At 34.1% G+C, this 26,442-nt stretch overlaps 1 protein-coding gene across 4 annotated transcripts in view; it reads right to left on the bottom strand.

Moving 5' to 3' along the window:
- ERBB4 (erb-b2 receptor tyrosine kinase 4) overlaps positions 1-26,442 on the bottom strand; it is a 1,128,925-nt gene that overhangs the window by 416,905 nt on the left and 685,578 nt on the right. The window lies entirely within an intron of this gene.

Here is a 26,442-nt window from a genome sequence, read left to right as displayed (position 1 = left end):
AGGGAAAGATCTTTAAGTCCATTTAACCTTCAAAAATAGACCAATGGAATATTATATCATGGCAGGGGGATCTTAGTGGATTTAGTCAATACCCTAGTTTCCCCCAGGTTAACCGTCTCCACTCATCCTAAAACAATTCAACTCTTCAAAAGGTTATGAGACTTAAACAAAATATGTATTTTATGATTGATGGAATAAATCATCCAGATGAATTTCTAGAAATGCTGGGCTCCAATGTGATTCTCTAGGCCCCTGCCATGATATTTTCTGCCCCCAGCATAAGTCACTCACCTAAAACCTCTGGTATTTAAGTTTCAGTGTTTAGGAAGAGGACTAAAGAGTCATGCATGGAATATTTAATCATTAGTTTAGAATTTTAGATGACTGGGAAAAGAGAGCATGTTAGACCTTCAAGTACATTTCTATTTTGGATGGCCCTAAAATTTCATCTTAAGATCAAAGGGAACTCATATTTAGTGAGTGGAGTCACCCCTAATTTGAGGCAGATCCCAAAACATTTAATCTAAGTCATCATTCCTACACACCTGTTCAATTTTTCGAATTCCCATATTTAATGTATGACTTTGAACTTGCATTTTTTGGTATGTTCTGATAAAGGTAAATTATTTGTCTATGGATATCTTGGCTAACATACAGTTTAAGGAAGATCCAGTACCATGGAGTAGGTCATAATATATCAAAAGAAAAAAAGCAAATATTAATACTAAGTGAGGCAACAGTAAAGGTACAAAGACTTTGGAAGCTTGACCTGCAAGGAAGGTGGGAGTGTGCATCTGACGAAAAGCACTAAGTACCTTGGGGTTGGTAGGTTTGGTGAAGGAGGTACCTAGAACTGGAATTGGGAAGACTACAGAAGACAAATGAGAGAGAATTGACAATATCGCATATGTCTAGCCCTGCTTAAAAGTACAATAAAAATGTTAAGTACAAATAGAATAAGGTCAACAAAATTATGGAAGATCTTTATGCCTATTTCTTTATTTAAAATATACATTGTATAATATATATTCCACTTTCTTCATGGAGCTTTATGAAGTAACTGGAAGGATTAAGTGAGTTCATAATGTGAAAATATTTTGTAAATGATGGCTGTGCTGGGGGTTCCCATGACTATCCCACATTTGGAGATTCACTGGAGATAACCATAGTAAGCATATATAGCCAGATCATAAGGTAAAAAAGACACAGGCAAAGTATGGAAGAATCCATGTGCAGAATTCCTTATGCTTTCTCCCTTCCATGAGGGGTAACACAGATAGCATTCTCCTTCCAGCAATAAACATGCAACAACAGGTATACAATGTTTCATCAAGGGAAGCCCGTTTGAGTCTGGTACCCAAAGTTTTTGTATGAAGCTGGCTGTATAGCAGGTACCCGCTGCCTAGGACTTCCAAACACACAGAAGGAAAGCAGGTATGCAGCATAAGCCACAGTGTTTGCACAAACAATGCAGGTATGGAACACCATTCTTATCAGTTGGGGAACTATGGGAACACTCCAGAAATACAAGTTTCCAGACAGAAGTCAAGGACCAAACTAGTGAGCAGGACTTTCTAACTTTTAGGCTTGTTATGCTAACTCTTTTCTGTATGATAGCAGTTGTAAAACAGCATGTCACATATTATTTCATAATATAAATTAATAAACAATAAAAATAGTAAGTGATAATATATAGGAATAACATAAATTAATAAAGGCTATGTAAAATATCACTAAATAATAAGAAAGTTTGAGTTTTAGTAAGGAATAATGTGTAAGAAACAAAGGCAAAAAAGGAATCAAATAGTTAAACATAACATAAGTAAGAGAAAGATAAAATAATTTCCCCTCACTAAAAAGGAAGCCAATTTTAGGCAACATAGGAAAAACACCATTAAACAACACTGGAAAAATACTATTTATCGTTATGACTTCTATGGTTCCAAAAGCATTTAATTATAATAATTTTTGGTGGTTAAACCTCAAGTGTTGTAAGATCATCTATAAAATATGTTAAAAATTCTATGATTCCATATCATATATTGCACATGCTAAACTGTTGATAGGTTAGTCTTAAACCCAATACATTTGGCATTGAGTCTGCTCAATTCACAGCTAAGAAAAATGGAGAAAACATGAAGAGTTTTCACCAAAGTGCCCCCAAAATGCTTATAAATTCAGACATAAGATCTAAAGGGAAAGGTTAAAAGTACTTGAGTTATTGAATGAGTAGACAAGTGAATGACTCAAAACTCTCTTTAAGTATATAAAGGGCACTTATATAGATTCTCTGCACCAAAGAAAGCACCAGAGGCTTGATCTAAAGCATGGAGGATTATATTAGATAAAAGGAAGAAATTATGGGCAGTCAGAGTTGTTTAACACAGATATGTATCACATATTCTCTTTTGGAAACATTAAGACTGGAGGGCTTATGTAACAAAGAGTTTAAAGTCAGTCCAAACTGTCTACGTCTGAATCTACCTCTTATTAAATGTGTAACCCTGAACACAGTGTTTAACTTCACTGTGCCTCAGTTTCCTCATCCATAAAAATGAGATAGTAATCACATTGTTGTGAATGGAAAATACATGTTAAAGCACTAGCATAGGCCCCGCCACCTCTACAGGCGCTAGATGCCCATTAGCTAATATTGCCACATTCTGTGGGTAACATACTATGTGCCCATGTGTTATATGGGTGGTGAATGATGAGGGACAGTGGAGCAACAAAGTTATAGAGATGAATCACAAAGAAACGTATGAACTAGTACAGAAGGCAGTCATAGACTTAAATATAAATCATATCTGGGAGCTGGTCCTGAGCACTGACAGTCTGAAAGGGGACAGACGTAGATGCCACCATTCAGATGGTGAATTAGACCATGATGTTTCATGTACATTGGATATGGAATTGTAAGTGATAATGTGGGGATAAAGTGAGAGGAAGTGAACAGTGGAACCTGCTTCACCCCCATTTAATGGGATTGCTTTCAGCATACTGCAACTTGCTATAGGTTACATCAACCTATTTGAGTGAGTTTATAAGTTTGGTCACATGGGTAATTACCACGTGTGCGCGCGTGTGTGTGTGTGTGCACGCGTGTGTGTGTAGGGTGGCATTGATCCTATCTAAAAACTATCTAAGACCTACTGATGATCACCACCTCTACATAGCCTCTGCTTCAGCCACTCGCTCTCAGTGTTTAACTTAAGTGGTAACTTGGAAACAAGTGTTAAATATTACATATAATACAGTTTTGTCCTTAAATGCAGAAAAGTTTTTCACTTCTTAACATATATTAATAATAATTTATAACTAATTACTAGAGACAAGTACATTGTAGAAAGTAGCTGTTATAAATGTCTGTTATGAGACATTAAAAATGAAATATTTAAGATATTTTTCCCATTACTCTTCCTGTTTCAACCCTCAAAAATGAATAAAATCCACATCTAGGCACTTTTGGTTATGTGAAAATATCTAAAAATGTCAGTATGTGACATTGCATCAGGTACAGACAATATTAAATAATATTATTAAAATTTTCTTAATGATAAACTTTTTATTGTTTGTAAACACAACTGAAATAGACAGATAGTCCCAGAAACATATCAATGAATCTGCAATTTGGATTATAACTGAATTGGAGGTTATAGTTCTTGTTAGTATGGTGTAAATTGGATTACCTTCAAATAAGTTGGACAGAACTGAAGCTAGTGAACTCTAATTTTTCACTAGAGTAAAAGTTATTTTCTAAATATTCTACTGTGAAATTTGCCTACAGCAAGGAAAAAGAAAAGCAAAAATGATTTACCAACTGAATAAGCCAAGGCAGTTTTACTGTGTGTGCATTCTTCATTCTTAATACAATGGACCACCTTTTGGATTGAAGTAAAAGATGGCTTTTACATAATGCTTTCCCATGAACAAAAGTAAAATATGGGAAGGAAAATCTAATTGTCACTTTTTACTCTCATCTTTTCTGTGCCTTGAGCTGCAGTTCACTTAAAAAGTAGCTTTTTGTGGAGAATAGATATGCAAAGTGTAATAAAAAATAAAACTTGACCTTTAAAGGATATATAGCACTTAGGTGATGAATAAACAGAAAATATTGTAAGCATTAAGGTAAAAGATTCGAAATATATTCTGGCTGTGTCCCCAAACAACTCTTGACTAGATTTTTCCAGATGCTTGTATTTTCCATAATATAGTGCATCCAAACCACACAATAATAGTCATGGGTCATCATTCATCATCACTATCAGCATAACAATAACAATAATACTGCATGTCTTTGATTTTAGTTTTCTGCAGCAAAATCATTGATATAGAGTTTCTACAATCCAAATCTCTCTCTAAATATACAGAGACACTTCTATGCATTGATACAAAGAGATAAAATGCTTAAAACACTAATGTAAATTTAAAACATATCTTGATTTAAGTGTTACTGAACACTAGTGATTTACATTCCTATTCTCTGTATATCTCTATAGCAACGGTCCCCCCAAAATGGGGCAATGCTGTCCTAAGTGTGCACAAAAGGATCCACTGGGTTAAAGAAATATGATGTTAGAACGTCTCCTTCTATTCATTGCTTTAACTTAAAGTAAGAAGAAATAAAGCTAAGCTTTTTAAAAATTTTTATTTTATATTGGAATATAGTTGGTTAACAATGTTGTGTTAGTTTCAGGTGTACAGCAAAGTGATTCAGTTACACATATACATGCATCTATTCTACTTCAAATTCTTTTCCCATTTAGGTTATTACAGAATATTGAGCAGAGTTCCCTGTTATATGTCGGTCCTTGTTGGTTACCTATTTTAAACATAGCAGTGTGTACATGTCAACCCCAAACTCCCAATCTATCCCTCCCCCTGTTCCGTGCCCCCCCCCCCAAACCATAACTTCATTCTCTAGGTCTGTGAGTCTGTTTCTGTTTTGTAAATTGTATCTTTTTTTTTTTTAAAGATTCCACATACAAGCCATATCATCTGATATTTGTCTTTCTCTGTCTGACTTATTTTACTTATTATGATAATCTCCAGTTCCATCCATGTTGCTGTGCTGGGCCCTTATTTGGTGAGTATGTCAAAGTTCTGTTTCTACAAAAGTTGGAGGAATCTCAAGGGAAGAGTTGAAGTGGCAGAGAGTAGAGGCTGGCAATGAAGTCCTACCTTGCTCTCACTTGACATTTTTGCTTTCAGTACATTCTAACTTGCTGCAGTTTATAAGGATGGGTCTGGTTAAGAGAGTTTATAAATTACATTACCTACTTTTATTTAAACTAACCCTTAAGAAAAGCAATATGACTTTAAAAAGGTTCTTCAAAACTATTGAGGAAAATAGTAATGAGGCAAGCACAGGAAAACAGCAAGAGAATGGCTGAGCCAGTAAGTCCCCTAGTACAAGCTCTTCACCCTTATTATGCAGTAGGAACTGTGATGATCTAATCAAATCCGACAAGAAGTTGGCAAAAAAATACAATATCAAGTAAACTATGCAATATAGATTTATGTCCACTATCATTAATGACAAACCTTGCCTCAGCAAGGTTTTATGCTTGAAATTTTTGCTAATAATAGAACTGTACTTTAATGCAATTTACACATAGATAGGTTTTGTTTTTTTTAAACAATGGGAAATCCAGTTTAAAGTTTAAAAATCATTGCTCCAGTGAGCAACTGAACAAATGCTTTAGACTAAATTAGACATTTTAACAAAGTTAAACAATAAAATTTATTTTTCCTACATTCCCTAAACTAATGGCATATACCAGTATTTGCTTGGATTGGTCTATTGCTTTATAATGAATAATATAATTCAAATATTCATGGCCAGTTTTATACAAATTTGAGCATTGAGAATTTGAAATAATACAACACATTACTTGATGTGGAAAATTTCAGATAATTTCCTCCACAATAATAAGTAATAAATAATAAATAAAAATTAAAATCAAATCAATAAATACTTTCAAAGCTGGCAAACTAAATGAGTTGCTACTATGTTTAGACAAATGCCACTTTTACTAGTTTCTAGTTCACTTCACTTTTGTTTATAGACGTGGGGACTTCTCTGAGTGATTTTCACGACTATTGGGCTATTTCAACATTAACGGTTATTATTAATCAAAATTTACTTTTGCAACTATAACAATGTCAACCAAAATTCATCACGTGATGGCTCTGATCATGCTTCTAAAAAATTATGCCTGGGCTTCCCTGGTGGCGCAGTGGTTGAGAGTCCGCCTGCCGATGCAGGGGACACGGGTTCGTGCCCCGGTCCGGGAAGATCCCACATGCCGCGGAGCGGCTTGGCGCGTGAGCCATGGCCGCTGAGCCTGCGCGTCCGGAGCCTGTGCTCCGCAACAGGAGGGGCCACAACAGAGGCCCGTGTACCAAAAAAAAAAAAAAAAAAATTATGCCTGACGGTCAATTACTTTGATTAACTGTGATAAAATTCTTTGAAGAAAGCAAAATTAGTGCCCTAACACACAGTATTATTAGATATATCATTTGAAATATTAAAGTTAAGGCTGAGAAAATAAAATGTGTCATTAAGGCAAAGTATATCACGATGGTTATATATTTAGGTATTTTGAAAATATGTTCTTCATATTTTAATTTATACTCTAATATATTTTATACATTATTTCAGTATTAATTTCATTTATTTCATTATTCTATTAGACAATTATAAAAATATTTAATTATATGAGACCCTTAAAAATGTTTTCCTTGAATGAAATATGACTTTCATCTACTTCTCAAATACCAATAATATATTTACATGTGATTTTTAAAGCAGAATTACCAATTGTGTTTGCCTTGATTAGAATTAAAATTTGTTTTCACCTGCTCGGTATCCAACAGTTGAACAGTGGGAATTCAGCCTAGTGAATCTGTACAAATATTAAAAAGTTAGTCATGGCTAAGTCAGCAGTTAAAATTATGTGTGATCATTTTTATCTGACAGTTTATGTTTCCATGATTATTTCAAATATGTCCCAGAATTATCATCCTTAAGGAAACACATATTATTTAAAATCCTGCCCCAAATTCTTAAACGTATCTCTATTAAAAAAGTAGTGGCAGAAAATAGCACTTCATCAATTCCTGTATTAGGTTCCTGCCTTCAGATTGCTCTTAAGGTAAATCATTTAAACAAGGTGTTTTGAATTATTTCAAATATTGTTGTTTGCTGAACAAATAAAGTTTCGACATATTGTACATGTCACAAAAGGGAACAAGATCGTCAATATTTTCTTGTGATAATTTCTGGCAAGAAGTAATGAAGTTTATATTAACAAACATTTTTTCTTATTAATATGGTGAGTTAGGCATCTCAGATAAATAAGTTTTCTATTTTTTTCTGATTTAAATAGGTAAACACATATGAAAATTCATTTGAGAGTTGAGATGAATGTATTCACCAAAGTCTTTTCTGGGAAAAGACTTTTTAAAAAATAAATTATTCCTGTATGTGATTACAGGTAGTTTCAATTAGCATGGCTTTACACAGTTAAAATGTCTATATGGATGTGATATACAGATATAATGGGGACAACACAGAACATCTCTGTCTTTTCAATGCCACATTATAATATTTAAATTCAAAGGAACCACAGTTAAACATTGTCTAAACATATTAATTTATTAAGTTATTCAGGGATACTTTTTTAAACTAGGAATACATTTTCCCCTACAGCAGGTTTATTTATATCCAAGATCTAATTTCCCACTTTGAATAACCTAAATGTAAAAGATGCCTAAATCAAAGAAAATACATTTGGATTCTTTCAAAAAAACAGGGGTCATATCTGTCTTTTTCATTGTTATATCCCTTGTGACTCTAATGGTGCTTGGCTAGTAGTTGTCACTCAATAAATATTTGTAGACTGAATGAACCTATTTTTTTAAACAAATCTAACAATTACAAAATCTTGGACAACTCATACTTTTCTTATTTCACCTATCGTTAAATATGTTAAATGTTTAAAAGTTGTAATAAGAATTCATATATGTGAAAGAACTATGCAAAATTTAAAGAGCATGGAATAGATAACATTACTCTTATCTATGCCATTTTGAATATGAATGATATGCTTCTGCTTTCATATTTCCTTTCTGATTCTCACTATCTTTCTTCCCTTAGAATTTTCAGATGTATCCCTAAATCCATTAAAATTTTCAACTTCTTTGGGCTGAGAAAAATGATGTTCCAAAAAAGTCTGCAAGATAGTTTTGCATAACAGCTCCAAGGGTAATCATATACCACCAAACGAGAAAAACTTAGTATTTAATTTTTTAAAATTATTGCCTTTTAGAACTTTGAAGAAAAAATATTAAAATATGTCATGCTTCTAAGTAAGTTATTCAATGGCCATAAAAGAAATTTTAAAAAAATTGTTTTTAGACATCTCTAAGCTAGTTTTATGCTATGTTATTTAGTTTAGTTTTGTTCTACTTTCACTTTCATTGATGTGTGAGGTCTTGACTAGCATAAAAATTATTCTTAATGTGATTTAATTTTTTTACATACTAAGAAAAGGCCATTTGTTATGTATAAATATTGCAAATGAACACATCCCTTCCATAATTCAATAGTGTATTTCACTGGTACTTGATAAATGTAGTACATATAAAAACCTAAGCAGGATTGGCAGCATTTCTAAATATAAATGTAATTAAATTACATAAATTTAATGTATTAATTAAATTAAATGTATTAATAATAGTAATTTTTAAATTAATGATGATGATTTCATAAATGAGGAAATGAGATTCAGAAAGCTTAAAATGAATTGCCAACTTTCCCCAGAGAGCAAGAGTCTGAAGTGGGATTTGAATCCAGTTTATCACCAATGGTGATGTTTTGTTTATTCAAATTACAGTGCCTCACACATAGTAGTAAATGTTGTCAAATAAAACTCTGGAAATAGCTCTGACTATGTCAACTCCCATGTTAATATGACACATGAAAACACTAATGTTTTACTAGATGAATGGGATATGTAAAATAATATTTATTAATCACAATAATATTAATGAATGGTATGTGTAAAATAATATTTATTAATTGTGATAGTATTCTAAAAATCATACTAAGGGCAAAGAGGTCTTCAAAAGGAAGAGCTGCTTCTGAAAAGTGAGTGAACATTTAGATCACTTAAACTATTAGCAACACTACTTTCTATTTGCATAGCAATTACATAGCACTACATATTTTTTCTCATTTATTTTAATAATCATTTAAATATATATCTCATTTAAAAATAATAAATGAATAAATTAATTCTAAGGATAATTAAGCTATTTGCTAAATACCCCCAATATAATAAGTATCAGAGCTTTATCTCTTGATAAAGAGCTTTATTTCTGCCACATCGAATTAGGAATTCTTAACCCAGGAGTCTAAAAATCCCTGTACTTGTATATATAACTCTGTGTATACTGCCAATGTATTGGCCTCATAACTTTCCATAAACTCTCAATAAACTTTATAAATTCAAAACTCTTAAAGAATCACAGTTGACTCTTTTATAAAAATAATATGATAGTTTAACATATTTTCAATTGTTGTTTGATTAGTTTGGTTCATTCACAATAATGGATGGTATGTTACTGAGGTATTTCTTCAGTATTCTGGAAAGACACTGGATTTCATATATAATTTATTGGAATCTCAAGACTAAATTGAGCAATGATGAACCATGGCTATTCAATGCCTGATATTACTCAAATAATGGACACAAACACATGTTCATACAGTGAGTTTATTCTTAGGATCCTCCAGAAATCCATTTTAGGCATGGTGGGGACAGGTAAAGGGCACTGCACTGGAGAAAGGGGTGGGACTCTACAGGGGTGATGATTATGTTCTTAGGCAATTCTTATTGTTGGCAGTGGTTGGTGCTCTGCCCTGAACTGAAGGAAACACAGTCAGTACTCTCCTCACTGAGAATGGGCTCTCTTTTCATTTCCAGTCCATTCTCTCCTTGTGAGTGTCAAGGGGAAATTCTTTCCAAAGCTTCTGCTGCACTCCAGCTCCTCAGCAAGCTAGAATATTCGTTCTCAAAGATACCAATGTTTCAGACAAATTAAATCAGATTCAATCCCCCTCTTCTTTTCCTTTAATCCCACTACCTCTTAAAAAAAAAGTACTTCATCAGAATTTGTTCAAATCTTCCCCAGATTATTATTTTTTTTTTTTTTCCTTGCGTTATGCGGGCCTCTCACTGTTGTGGCCTCTCCCATTTGCGGAGCACAGGCTCCGGACGCGCAGGCTCAGCGGCCATGGCTCACGGGCCCAGCCGCTCCGCGGCATGTGGGATCTTCCCGAAACGGGGCACGAACCCGCGTCTCCTGCATCGGCAGGCGGACTCTCAAGCACTGCGCCACCAGGGAAGCCCCCCAGATTATTTTAATTGTCAACCAAGGTTAAGAACCATTGGTCTAGAGCTTCTCTGTTCAGTAAAAGCCATCTTAGGTGGGTAAAAGCCCATGAGAGGTCATTAACACATATAGAGAACTGGCAGAGTATCATTCCCAAATAGGAATTTCTAAGTTTAGTTTCTTCTTTTCTTTTTTTAAAAATTTTATTGGAGTATAGTTGATTTACAATGTTGTGTTAGTTCTGGGTGTACAGTTACACACACACACACACACACACACACACACATATATATATATACATCCTTTTTCAGATTCTTTTCCCATATAGGTTACCACAGAGCATTGAGTAGATTTCCATGTGCTATACAGTAGGTCCCTGTTAGTTACCTATCTTATATATATAGTAGTGTGTATATGTTAATCCCAATGTCCCAATCTATCACTTCCCCCCACGTTTTTCCCCTTTGGTAACCATAAGTTTGTTTTCGAGATCTTTTGTTTCTTCATCACTGTTTTGGGTGCCAACATTCAGCTAACACAGCTACCAAAGCCTCATCTCTTTCAGGGGATCTATAAAGCTCTCACTAGTTCATCAGATTGCCCTGACCCTAGGTTGAAGGCCTGTGGGGACCATAATTAGAGATTTAAGAAATATATGTAATTTTTAGCTCTTTGTGAATGGGAACCTCAATTTGTCTTTAGCACATGTATCTTTGGAAGGATTTAGAAACACTTTCCTGAACACAAAAGGGAACTCCCTATATTTTATGTTGGACAACTTGTTTAAAAACTTGAATATTGTACAAAACATACTGATGTATTGCAAACTTGTTCTATCCTACCTGATATTTTGTCAGAATGACAAAAACCTGTCCTCTTCCAAGGTAAAATAGCTATACTAATTTGTTAGCCCTTTTGTTGTCTGGTTATCAAAAGACATGAATGACACTTAGGATCTGAGAACATGCAAATTATTTCTTAATCTTTATATATTCCCTGAATTGTCAATTAGCCTAAGAAGTGAGAAGGGAGGAAAAGCATTATTCCTAACAAATCAGCATAGCTGATAAATGCTTTTTCAACTACACTACTGTATAGATTTTTTTTTTTTCAGTTTACAGTGAATATCATTCATGTTGTCCACTATAGAAATAAGTTTTCCCTAGAGCATTTCCCTCTCACTATTCTAGTTTTAGCCATATCACTCACTGTAACAGCTGAGATTTATGCAGATTTTCAGCCATCTTCAAGCAAGGATATTCAGATGCTTTAGCAGCTGCCTGGCTTCTTAAGAACTCACTAATCCTTTAATCTCCAGACACTTTTTTTTCATAAAAGATTCACAAGCAAAACAAATGCAATATGGATCAAAAAATTTAATCAGAATGCTTAAAATGCAATTACATTCATCAGGGTGTTCTGTTAGGCTGAGTATTAAATCTGGGCTTTATTCAATATCCTCCTTTTATTATAAAGCAATATTTTTCCACTCTGTAAACCATCTGATCCCTAGGCTAATGTCCTCTCTGCGAAATATTAAAAAGAGAGAACACTATGAAAAATGAGTTGGAGAAATATTCCACTTATTTCAATGAAAAATGTTCAAATCAGACTTTTTCTGAAATCTTGTCTGATAAATGACCAGATAATTTGACCATCTGGAATTCTAAAGTTATGCTTTCAAACAGTAGCTACAGGATTGTCATCCTACTTTAAATGTCAAATGTATATCCTCCTACACAACCCCTCAATTGAATAAAAAATGTCGACAATTTAAATTTGAAAATAATAGTCTGTTGTTCCAAATTCAGTATGTGCAAGGTTTAAAGGAATGTTGGCTTCTTTATGCAAGCAGAGTAGCCTCATAAGTTAAAAAAAAAAAAAGAAAATCCATCTTGTTTATATTTCTCCAATTCTCTATTTCACACCTAATAGCATTCAACTGTAACAATAGCTTTGAAATAAAGAGCTGTCCAGCACAGCATGATTTGAAACAGCTGGGTGCTTCTTCTAAGTCTACACCCTAGCTATAACATGGTGGTTTGAGTTCTGTAAGACATATGGAAGTTAAGTGAAGCAGTGGAAGGAGTTCCGGGATTTCCCCTGACAAATGCCATCCTTAGAGTAAGGAAAACTTACTCAAAGATGCATAGGCACTTAGACCTGAGGCTTCGCTTAACATTTAATGAATTGTTCATAAAATTTGTAAGTGGCCCAATTATGCATTAATCCAATTTATCTATCATTCTTCCCAAAGTGAACTTCTGCAAATTAAAGAAAATAGCTTTTTTAATTCTGCTTTTTCCACATTAGGTAAAAATAGAAACAATTGATCAATGCATTATCATAATCCTTTAATCAGTAATCAAGTGATTATTACAATAACATTAAAATCTATTATATATAAATAATTCAGTTGCCCTTTATTATACTTCCAACTGAGTCCACATGACAACACCGCAAAGATCAGCAAGTAAATCAAAAGTTTCAAGTGGCTCAATGTACAACTGGCTGTACATTCTCTAAAGGCTAGGAAACTGCCACAGGCAAAGATACTACACTACGATTGCTGCTATTACTTGTAGCGGCAGGTCTTAATTTTTGAAGCCTTTCTATGTGCCAGGCTCAATACGCATTATCTTATTAAGTCTTCATAATAGCTTCATGATGTTGTTCAGTGCGTACTATAAACATCTCACCTAGTCCACTTTGTCTAACTTTCATATACATGGTTATTATAATTACTCATGTTACGGATGAGAAATCTAAGAACTAGAAAGGTTATATACCTTGAACAAGGACACACAGCAAGTAAGAGACAGAGCTGGGCTTCAAAGCCAGGCTGTCAGACTTGAGCCCATGTTCGTATTTTCTAGACTAATGCTGCCTTCCAATATCCCCCTATACCCTGGAATTGATTCTGTTTCTGGATCTATTTGTCACAAGATATTTTTTTGAAACATAGAGCTTGAAATGTTATCTCCCTGATATTAGTCTGAAGAAGTAAAATATCTAGAAACGTTGACCCTGGCTAAAGTGGATCTATTTCTTTATGTACAGGATGTGCCCCCTTGTGTCATGTGCAGGATAAACCATGGCCAGGCATAGTGTAGCCTGGATAACACAGGAAAAAATAGAACAAAAATGTCTGCAAGTAGTAGGGTACTACAAGAATTCTCCCTTGTATGGAGACTGAAACTGAACCTTGACTCAGAATATGGATCCTAATCTAGCCTAAGGGATTAAGATGCTACAAAACCAGTGCTTTCTGACCTTGTAAGTTTCTCAAGTCTCTGCCGGCTGCATTGACTACCTGACTTAGGCAGTGCCTCTTTAGGGACTGATAAGCATTTGGAGAGCAATATTTATTAATTTTTATCCATGTATATTATTGCTCTGCTTCTAGGTTGGCTCAGAGGTAAACTGAAGGGAGAGCAATCATAAACCTGGTCAAAGATGTCAGTCTTGCAATACTGTGAGCATGCATTGGTCTTTGTGGTCAATCCTGGCACGTAAAAGTTTGCCTGGAAGAATCCAGTGGACCAGGGTTAGGCATCTGAAGTCACCCCATAGAATATCCTCTGAAATCTAGAGATTCCAAATATGAGGAACAGTCAACGGTAATACATATGCAACAAATAGAAATGTATCAAAGTAAATCAGTATTTTATCAGCTGGATTGCTACTAACAGATGCTCAGCTAAGCTTGACATTTGTCACACTTTAGTTTTTTAGTACATAAATGTATTTCCAAATGACTGGTATGACATTGAGCAAACCACATATAAAATTTGTCTCAGCACATAATGGTTCAAATATTCTGCATAGACTAATAATTCTCACATTTATCTATTTTTATATATCCCTGCTAATTTTTAGACTATGAAAAATTGGAATTGGTAGTATGTAAACAATAAATATATTTTTTTTCTCTGCAGGAATATAGAAAACATATTGATATACTTTCCCCATAAATAACAGCTTGAAAAAATTCTGGGACTAGATATTTCTGCTTTATAAATAGTATGTACATATTATTTATTACCTAATTCAGGACAATTTTGATAGTGAAAGTACATAATAATACCTAAGACTGGAGAAACAGATGCGAGTATTTTGGACAAACTGGGGCATATGATCATCATATTTATAAAGTACTACAGAATTTGCACTATTTTTGTATGTAAGTCAAAGTTTGAAATATATTTCCTACTTCATTACAATGGATTCAAGCAATTTCAATGAAACAATGAAAGTACTGAATTATTATAGTAATAACACAGAATAAGTATATTTTCCTTTCCAATGGTAAATTATCAAAATTGATATATTTCTTGAGTAAGATTCAAGAGAGACATATGGTACTAGCTCTTAGATCTTCTAAATATCCCTTCATAAGCATACTTAAAGCCACTCATTATTGTTTTAAAAGTATGCAGCAACCTAATTATTATTTTTATATTCTTTAAAAAATAGATTTTATTTTACTTTTATATTCTCAATATGCAGAGTTATTGAGATCTTATTTATAAAGATAAAAACATTCATAGTCTCCAAATGATATTTTTATTAAGGTCACTTTCTACACTGGCACTGCAAAGCATATAACCAAAAGTATATAATATCGTATGGCATAGCAAAGTACAAATATAAAGAAGGTGGAGAATAGCACCATATTCTATGCACAAATAGCATGTGTTGGCTTTAATAATGACTGCAGGGGAGAGCCATAGACTATTCTAATAAGAGTTTCTCTATGGGATCTCAGGTTACTCATTAACTTCTTGCTATGTTATCCATTAATATATCCAGAGTTGACCAAACAGTCTCAAAGGCCTTGCCTGAAACTGAGACATTCATGCTACTACCATTTCTATTTTCCACTTAAGTTTCTAAGCTTCCATTACAGTTCTCATAGAATTGTGTACTTGTTTGCTGAGAGCTGCCAATTTTTAATTACCTCTCCTTCCCATTTAAGCTACAGTGGTAAGCAGCAACTTGTTCTATTAACAGTTATCCTCTGGGAGTTCTGTGAATGCTTTGTCTAAATCTGGGCAGAAATTCTGTTATATGTTGAGGTTGGGTTTTGAGTTCCTCCATTGCAAGTTTATGTTCACTTATCCCCTATGTAAGCAGCAATCAAAAATTTATTTACCTGACACGTATTTATTTATTCAACAAAGGTGAGAAATTGCACCAAGGATTGCAGAAAGCACTATTATTAATAAGTCTTATTCTTACTCTCAATAAACATATAATCAAGCAGAGGAGAAAGATAATTAGAGATAACTTCAGATATTAAATAGTATATGAAAGAACAGCTTTCTACAGGTACTCAGAAAACAGAAAGGCTTTTAGGTTGGGGTAATCAGATAAGACTTGTCAATGAGTTAACAACTGGCAGAGATGGTGAAAAAGTTCATTTCAGATGGTGAAGTTGTCATGGATGAAGTGTAGAAAGAATAATGGGTTTGAAGAATGATATTAATTCATATGTCTGGAAAATATGAATTAATATTCATATTAATTCACATTAATTAATGAATGGACTAGATCATGGTTCATTAATCAAGAGTTCAATACTCACCACAAACAGAGCAGTGCTAGTTAAAATTATTTTTTCTTTTTCTTAGAACTGCAGGATATCTAAAACTAAGTAATAGTAGCAATTATCTTCATATTCTGATGAGTCTAGATTCTGATGTGCTCACAATTATATGTATTAAGTTTAAGGTGGGACATTGGGACCTTGCCATCTGACTCAAAGGTTGTTTTGACCCTGCTCTGCCTGATAGTCAATACAATTACGGAACTGCAGCTGATCTAAATTGTTTCAGAGACTCATATTTGAAATGAATTATACTTTTAGAACTAATCAACCTGCAATAAAACTAATAACAGATAAAATGGCATACAACAAATTTTGTTTTGAATAAAAATTGACAGAAAATGCACAAAATCTGACCTGAGAAAATGGGACTCAGTTAAAAAATGAAAGCTTTATAAAAGAAAATTCACATATGAGAAAACCCATCAGATAATATGTACTAATGAAGCAAATCATCATTTTAAGATCTACAAGGAAAATAATGTATCCAATGAAAATAAATTTGGTAGGGAAAAAAGGCAGAATGGAAAATTGCATCCAAAAAATATGTTCAGAAATTAAATTTCCTTAATACATTTCAATCCAGAAAATAATTTTAAAATCTGCACTAGGTCAAAACAGCAGAAGCAAAGCATCTAGTGGATTCAATTATTTTGAATCCAATATAGTTTCCTCCTTTGCTAGACTAGTAGCCCTTACTTCTCTTTCATGTTTATATTAAAAAACGATTTGTCAAAGGTTTTAAAATATGATAAACAAGAAATACGTGTGAGTTGAATAACATGGTTACTGTAAAACTGAACTTTATGCCTGGTCAACAAAGGACCATATTTATCAGAATCACATGGTATATCTTGCAGTGAGTACTATTTTATATATATATATATATATCTGTCCCCAGTTCCTGGCCCAGAGATCCAAAAACCCTTGTTAATTTTCTAAGTGATGAGAAGACTAAGTGGCATCTCTTGTTCTAACATTTGGTTTTGACCCTGTCCCTGACACAGGGCTCCTAAAACCCTCGTAAATTCCTAAGTGATAAGAGACTAGAAGCATCTTTTGTTGTAATGAGGCAACTCTGGGTGGGCTCCTCGGAGGTGAGCTGGTCACCAGAAAGACTAAGCCATGGTTAGAAGCTGGGTATTTTCAGCCTCACCCCTCACCCTCCAGAGAGGGGAAAAGGGCTGGAGATGCAGTTAATAATTGATCATGCCCACAGGAGTAAGCCTCTATAAAATTCCAGTAACTGTCGTTCAGAGAGCTTCCGGGTTGGTGAACACATGGAAGTTCTGGGAGAGTGGGAGCAGAGAGGGCATGGAAGCTCCACACACGTCTCCGCATACCTTGCCCTATGCACCTTTTCCATCTGAATGTTCATCTGTATCCTTTATCAGATCCTTTAATAAACTGATAAACATAAGTGTTCTCCTGAGTTCTGTGAGCTGCTCTAGCAAACTAATAAGAGTCCAAGGAGGAAGGTCTTTGGAACATTAAATCTATAGGTGGTTGGTAAGAAGCACAGGTGATAACCTGGGTTTACAACTGGAATCTGAAATGGAGGGGGAGGCAGAACTGTGGGACTGTTCCTTAACCTGTGGACTCTGATGCTATCTTCAAGGAGATAATGTTAGAATGAATTAAATTGTAGGACACCCAGCCAGTGTCACAGAGAATTACTTGGTATGGGGGAAAAACCTCCATTCATTTGGTGGCCAGAATTGTCAGAAATGTGAGTATTTTGTGTGAGACTCACACCAGACTCAGGAGGGAAAGAAAAACAGTAGAAGAAAACTTGTTTTGTTGGGTTTTTTTTCCCCCAAAATAGGAAGGAAAAAACTGAAAATTTCAATTACCCTTAGGAATTAAAGAGGGCATAAAATGGTCCTTGTCATCAAGATGTTTTTGTCTCATTGTGATGAGAGGGTAAGTGAAAAAGCACACAAGAAATACATGTGCTGAATGTTTAGAATACAGCAATTTCCATACCAATTTTTTGAGAATAGTTTCTTAAGAATTTTTTTTTTCAAAAGCAGAAGAAATATGACCAGAGGCTAAGCATTCTACATTTTACTTTTATGAAGCACTTGGAATAATATCCACCTTGTTAGGTGCTTTTATTAATCTCGATAAGGTCTGTGTTGATATTCTCTGCTATAAGGACATTTGATGAAATAGCCACATAAAACAATTAAAATTATTAATAAGCCTCAACATGCATTGTATTATTGCTGTCATTATCTATAACTTCCATTCAGTTTCCACTGCTTATAGTCTAGTCTAGGCCCTCATCATTCAATTCAATGTCAGTCTCTTTTGGGTCTTCAATGCTTCCAATATCTTCAAATTTTAATCCATCTATCATTAGCAGACTAATCATCCAAAACCAGTATTTTCCACACATCACTCCATGCTCAAGCCATGGAAAAGTCCTCTGACTTGCAGTAAAAGAACAGTAAATGAGGACTATACTTACATTTTCTTTTAATGACTCAGGGTCAGTATTATATGTTTTAATACAGGCAGTCCCTGACTTATAATGGATCGATGATTTTTTTCTGCTTTATGATGCAAAAGCAATATGCATTCAGTAAAAACTGTACTTCAAGTTTTTTGATCTTTTCCTGGACTAGCCATATGTGGTACAAAATACCCTCTTCTAATGCTGGGCAGCAGCAGCAACCCGCAGCTCCCCATCAGACACTCTAATCACGGGGTTTAAATGTCGGATGCACTTACTACCATTCTGTACTCACACAATCATTCTGTTTTACACTTTCAGTGCAGTAGTCAATAAATCACATGAGATATTCAACACTTTATTATAAACTAGGTTCTGAGTTGGATGATATTGGCCAACTGTAGGCTAATATTCGTAGCGCATTTAAGTTAGGCTTAATGATGTTCAGTTGTTAGGTATATTGAATGCATTTTCAAATTAAGAAATTTTCAACCCATGATGATTATGTAACCCCACTGTAAGTTGAGAAAGACTTGTATAGAAAAGATGATAGATATTATGCTAAGTCTATACCGACACTGGCCTTAAATTAGAAAACACTACCCTACATAAAAGCTTTGATATTTTATCTGGGGGAGGTTATCTTAGTTTACTGCAATAGTAGTTTGTCTAAATAAATGAAAAAAACAAAAAGATGTTTCACTCTTTCTCCTTTGGAATCCTACTGTTCACTCCAAGAGATTAGGCTTTTCTTAGCTGAATACTGTCTAAAAAGAAAGTGAGTGAGTTGCATGATCCCTTCTCTGCTGCTTTTACTGGTGGCTAGAATTTAGAGATCTTCCCCATAAAATAAAATTAAATAAAAAAATAAAGATACCACCAGTGGCATACTATGTTCACTTTGAAAATTTTTAATGAAATTGTGGTTGGCCTAATAGACTTATCACCACAGCTTATTATTGGGTCTAGTACTGTCAGTTTGTGCTTCTCTTCCACTATCATCCTTTTCTCTGCTTGAGGTGACACAGGTCTTATTTCTGAGGGTGATATAAAGAATAGCATTGAGTAGACCAGCCTCTGAGACTTATGTTATGTATAGCTGATTCACCTTGTTATAAAGCAGAGACTAACACACCATTGTAAAGCAATTATACTCTAATAAAGATGTTAAAAAAAAAAAAAAGACAACCCTCATGGCTGTTTATAATGTACTGGTGACCCCTGGCAGATTCAGACCATTACTCTACTAGGCAAACTCATTACTTCTTGATGGCCCAGGTCTGGAGGTCATTAGCTTCTTTCTTAGCAAAAAGAAGTACAGACTCCCCAGTTACGTGGAGGCAACACCCTGAACTGCTGCCTTTACGTAAAAATAGTTATTGACTCCCAGGCAGAAGCAAATATCCCCAATTTATTCTTCTTACCTCATTCCCAAGCACACACACCAAAACCTCCCTTACAAGTATCAGAAATATGTTTTTTTTTTTCCTCTGCTTAGGACTTTTCACTGTTTATGCTCAATGAGAGACAACAATCCTGTTATGTTTACCACAATTTGTGTAAATATATGACAAAGACTCAATAATAAATGGATTTTTAGTTACAATGACTCAAAAAGGAGTCATTGCCAGATTCCTCTCTGAGTATGGTTGTGTGTGTTTGGGAAGAGGAGCTTTAATTTCTTGTTTAAGAGTTATGTTCTTATTCTTAACAACCTACAATTCAAAATATAGCCCTGGGGGTAAAGGTAGATCATATCGACCAAAGGAATAATGTTATGGTATTCTGAATTTTCTCAATTTGTAGCTTGAGAATATAAATTATTAACAACAAGAACAACAACAAATCTAGACCTAGATTTTATGAAACTACAAATCTATTCTCAGTGAGAAAATACAGAGATGATTATCAGAGTAGTTTTATTATCTAAAAAATCATGGAGCCCTGAGTTGGAAGTCCCAATTTGCTGGGCAGGAAAAAAAGAACACTTTAGCTAGTTTTAATACTACATTCCCTGTTTGGATATTTAATTCTTAAATAAATATATTTTTGAAATATACATAGAAGGGTGAACTAATCATAAATATACACTTCAATAAAGTTTCACAACGTGAATCAGTTGTGTAATCACCACCTAGGTGAAGATATAAAGCACTGCCAATGCCCAGGAGTTCCCTTTGTGTCTCTTCACAGTCACTACACTCTCACATTTCAAATGGCAACCTGACTTCTAGAAGCACAGATTAGTTCTACCTGTGTATCAATAAAATGACACAAGTGAATTATAGAGACTATACACTCTTGTGTCTCTTCTCTTTCATTCAACATTATCTTTCAACCATGTTATATTGAAAACAGTCATTCATTTACTTTAATTTGCTATATATTATTCCATTGCATACCTATAACAAAATTAATTGCTCCATACTTCTATTGATTGAAGTTTAAGTTGTTACCAAGTAACGTTGCAATAAACATTAAAAAAATTTTTTTTAATTGAAGTATAGATGATTTACAATGTTTCAGGTGTACAGAAGCAAAGTAGTTCAGTTTAGTATATAGATTATTTTCCCTTATAGGCTATTACAAAATATTGAGTATAGTTACCTGTGCTACACAGTAGATCCTTGTCAGTTATCTATTTTATATATAGTAATGCATACATATTAATCCCAACCTCCTAACTTATCCTTTCCTCACCCCATTTTCCTTTGGTAACCATAAGTTTGTTTTCTATGTCTGTGAGTCTATTTCTGTTTTGAAAATAAGTTCATTTGCATTTTTATTACTTTACATTCCACATATAAGTGATATTTGTCTTTGTCTGACTTACTTCACTCAGTATGATAATCTCTAGGTCCATCCATGTTACTGAATTTTTAACCTTGTTTCAAAAAGTACTGTGGGAACATCATTCCCAATTGTTGGCAGTTTGGTATCAGTTTAAGAAGTCTTCATGGGTTACTTTATCCTCAGTTAATGTTTTCCACCATTAGAACCCAAAGCTGGGTAGTTTGGGGAAATGCTCTGCATTGAGTCACTTTTCTCAGCCTTAGCTAATCTTATGATTTCTTTCTTGTCCAAAGGAAAGGAAGTAAACTCCTGGAGATATGAAGGCCATATTTCTATGGCTTATCCCATTTTTCTCAGAATATTTAAATTTAATATAACTCATTAATAGAATTGTTTCTATTTTCATTAACTTGTGAAACTTGATTTTCAGCAATGTGATGGAAAACAAAGTAAAGGAATAAACAATGACAGAGCACCAGTTGGTGTTGCACTATCAACAAATTTAGAGCTCAGACTTGTCAAAATTGTTTAATGAAGATATTACATGTAATGTAATTTTATGCTATAACATGTCAGCATTCAGGTTTTAAAAACACCTATATTAAAAATATACTGCATATGGTTGCCAGGTATCATTACTCATAAAGGTCCACATATTTTATTCTGGCTTTAAGTTCTCTTCATTGTGTGTGTGTGTATGTGAAATATTCCTTCTCTAATAGTAATTGCTAGCTGATATTTTTAACTTTCTTCCTTGGCAAAAGAGAGCTGGCAATCATACACCAGTCCCTCCAAACAAATGAAAAAAAAATCGCTAATTCATAAAGCCTGAAAGTCTGGGAAGCCTCGATATAAAGAACCATTTTAATCTGTGTATATATCCTGAATTTCTGCTCCTAAAAATCCTTTTACCCTAAAACATCCTCATAGCAAGTAGAAGATCAGCTGTACTATACTACATTTTATATAAGATAGAATCTTCCTAGAACAACTTGAAATTTACTTTTTCCTTCTCTCTAGTTTTTCTTTAGCTTGGTTTCTGAATTTTAATCAAAACATACAAATTTTAAAAAGAAAATAAAAGGAATAATAGAAAATCCAACTTGGAATAAAAGCCAATGACAATTTCATAAGCCTCAGCATATTCTGAGAAATAAGTTAAAAGCACATTTCAAACATATTACTTACCATATTTTAATACAATTAATCTACCTGAAACTTTTTCATTAGTGTAAAGTCTATTACAAAGGTAAATATGAGATTAAAGGTTAATGTTTTACACATTATGATAAGTAGCTTATAAGGCAAAATGATTATCTAAAAAGAGGAATTTTGAAGCCACTGAACTCTCCAGTTTGGGGGAATGCATGCATTTATTACTGTAGGATTGAAGTACATAGGTAAGAATCTAATGACAATAAATCTTCTGTCATCTGCCTGAGGAAAACATTGACTGCCTCTAGGATCTGAGAGGATGCAATTAACGAAGGCATGATCAATGTAAGTATGCTGTTATTTCTCTAATTTGAAGGCATGCGTCTGTTTCTCAAGGTAACACCCACATACACCCACTTATAGACATAACTGCAGTTATGTTTATATGTATATGTGCTGTCATTAGGAGAATAAGACTGAAGGGGCCAGAGGGAGTGGGAAAGTGACATGGAGAGAGAAAAGGAGACAGAATTCACAGTAATACAGAGACCAACAGGTAGAAGAATGAGCAATGGCAATGGACTGGCTGATGTACACAGCGAGGAAAAGCAGTAAACCAATTTAAGGGACTGAGTATTGCCCCTCACCCTTCCGGTGTCATGACTAATTGCATAACCAAGGTTATCTGCTTTGATTCTCCAGAACTGTTAAGAATATAAAAGTATATTCAGTAAATCTACTTTCCTAAATGTGAAATTCAGAATTTATGAAATTAAAAGTCAAAACAAACGTTTAGGGACTAATCGAAATAAAGTCCTTAATAGAATTTGATTTAGATCATTTTGTGCTAGCTTACCAAGATTCTCCACCAAGTTAAATAAGGAACACAACCAACCAAAACAAGGAATGGAGGGTTAACAAAACTATAGTTCATAAAGGGCCATATTTTTCCTACCAGCCATAAGAATCTTGGTTAGCATTTTCTCTCTTAGCTATTAACAAAAACTTAGTTGTATATAAGAAATAAAACTCTGAGATAGATGTTAGATAGAATATAGAAATATACTTTCTATTACAATCTGGTATGTTGTATGATTTTCCCATTCCAAATAGACAATGTATCCTTCAACTCAATGTGATAATCCTACCCTCTGTCTCCCTCACAGATGTATTGTTAAAATTAATTCAATTTTAATCTTCAAAGCTGTGATGAATTGAGTTATTCAGCAAGCAATGAAATCTAAATGAACAGGCAATGTTGTTACCCAGTTTCCTCATACATTCCCTTGAACTCTCTTGCTCTAGACAAGGTCTTTTTATAGGTGCAGTTCACAAATATAGAGTGACCATAATTTATGAGCTGTAACTTGATCATCACCTCCCTGTCTGGTTCACCTGTATTATCTAAGTTTTGTCAAATTACAAATATATTTGGATTCATTTTTTGTAGGCTAAATTTCATGAATAGTTTCATATACATATTTATTTTATAAGCTTAGGTGATGAAGTTATTCAGATAAATGTCTATTTTAAAAAATCATTCTTTGTGTGATTAATTTTAATATTAAAACTCCCCAAAGTGAATTTTAAATTTAAAGTTACAGAGCTATGTCTTACTGGGGAAAAAAAAAAGAAAGAAAAGAAAACAAAAAAACACCAAAGCAAACATACACGCACAATTAACCCTGACTTCCCCGGGAAATATTTCCTTGTTTTATCATAAAAATACTTTGCGGGTGGTGACTCAATTTGTGAATTAAATTGCTTATGACCTCACATTGGATGTGAAAGCTGAAGACAAGAATGACGAACATGGGACTTCCCTGGTGGCACAGTGGTTAAGAGTCCGCCTGCCAATGCAGGGGACACAGGTTCGAGCCCTGGTCTGGGAGGATCCCACTTGCTGCGGAGCAGCTAAGCCCGTGAGCCACAGCTACTGAGACTGCGCTCTAGAGCCTGCGAGCTACAATGACTGAGTCTGTGTGCCTAGAGCCTGTGCTTCCCAAAGAGATAAACCACCACAATGAGAAGACCGCGCACCACAGCAAAGAGTAGCCCCCGCTCGCTGCAACTAGAGAAAGCCCGCACGCAGCAACAAAGACCCAACACAGCCAAAAATAAATAAATAAATAATTTTTTTCAAAATTAAAAAAAAACAGAATGATGAAACATGCAATTAGTAGGTTATACACCCGGAAGTGATCAATTCTGTAAGACTCACCTCCACAATGTGCAATAAGTAGAAACGGTTAACTCTAAAGTATAAGAAATGCAAAGCATTTCTATTAACCTCTTGTATTATTTGTGGTAGATAAATCACAGATTAATAATTTATTTCAAACTTATGGTATCAATGGTAAAACAAAATAAAGTTGTTGATGCAATCATTAAACTTCTCTCACAAGTTGCAATAATTGTGTAAAAACATAAATGGTTATTATTTTATGCCAAAAAGTCTCTTGGCATTCATCCTAAGTATTTGTCAAAAGTCAGTTTGATTCTGGAAGGCAGTGTTGGAAAAGCCAAAGATCAATTGCTATTGTAAGTCATAAACTCTAAAAAGCTCTTTCATGAATAATAAGGGAAGTTTAGCATGGCTGTATGATACGAAAAAAAAAATGGATATTGCCTTTCACTCTTTGTAATTTGACTCGATTTGTGCTTTTTAATTACTCCAGTTATTTTCTAATAGTTCAACATTATTCTGATTAATTTCTAGCTACAGGGTCTTCAAAAGATTGTTATAAACCTCTCTCTTAAATTGCTGCTTTCTTTGTTTTAGTAAGCACCGAAAAACTCATAAAACAAGTTTATTCATGTTAAATTTTAGATTAAAAACAGATTGCTCCTTTTATGTGATAACAGAGCTGAAGCAAGAGGAAGTCACCTCAATTATCATTGTCCCTGGGTTTTATTGTGCACTACCCATCTAAGATACATAATTACCCAGGCCTTCTAACTTGCAAGCAATTCACACATTTAAAAGTCTATAATTTTCAGCATTTCTGCCCCCTTGCTGGCACAATTAAAGTTTATTGACAGTAAATATTGTAAATTTCTATTTTTTTCCATAGAAATACTTGGTGCTATGTAACTGATAGAGAGATGACTTTCCAAATGGTAGGAATCTCAAGCAATGTACTATTTAAATATTAAAAATATCGGGCTTCCCTGGTGGCGCAGTGGTTGAGAGTCCGCCTGCCGATGCAGGGGACACGGGTTCGTGACCCGGTTTGGGAAGATCCCACATGCCGCGGAGCGGCTAGGCCCGTGAGCTATGGCCGCTGAGCCTGTGCTTCCGGAGCCTGTGCTCTGCAACGGGAGAGGCCACAACAGTGAGAGGTCCGTGTAAGGCAAAAAAAAAAAAAAAAAAATTAAAAATAGGATTATTCATGACTACATTAAAACTATCATGGGGTTAGGTTTTACAATAAATAACCACTAAAATAATTTGATATAAAATAAATTATTTCTTAATTCTCTTTATTTTTGAAATAAAAGGAAATACATTATTAAAAGAATTAGGGCAAATGTAAAGGCAATATAGATGTAATGCAAAAACAATTTGAATATCACCATTAACAACACTATATATATTTTTTAAAAGATTAATATTAGAGACTAACAATAAATTGTTTTTATAATTTTCTCATCTATCACAGGTGATATTTGCACTAAATACACACACATAAACATACTCCCATGTGTGTGAATACACATAATATTTTATATTTTGAATACTGGGGACAATAATTATATATAATCAAAATACATACTTAGAAGAAAGCATCCTTAGACATATAATAAGCTATTTATATCAAATTCAAACATTTATGGAGCACTTAGATGTTTAGCTTTATGCTGGGTTCTGTAGAAGATGTAAATTAATTATCTGTCAACCTGTTATATGCAGGGATCGATCACTCTATCTCATTGACAGCAGTGTATCAGTGTGATGTAGCTAGTAGGTCTCACTGCTATTTCACTGAGGCCCTAATGAGACAAAGGTGATCTAAGTTTTGAAAAG

Source organism: Lipotes vexillifer, unplaced genomic scaffold (assembly GCF_000442215.2).
Source record: "Lipotes vexillifer unplaced genomic scaffold, Lipotes_vexillifer_v1.1 scaffold138, whole genome shotgun sequence".
Taxonomy (NCBI): domain Eukaryota; kingdom Metazoa; phylum Chordata; class Mammalia; order Artiodactyla; family Lipotidae; genus Lipotes; species Lipotes vexillifer.
The sequence above is the reverse complement of the archived record's forward strand: the minus strand, read 5'-3'. Positions and strand labels throughout refer to the sequence as shown.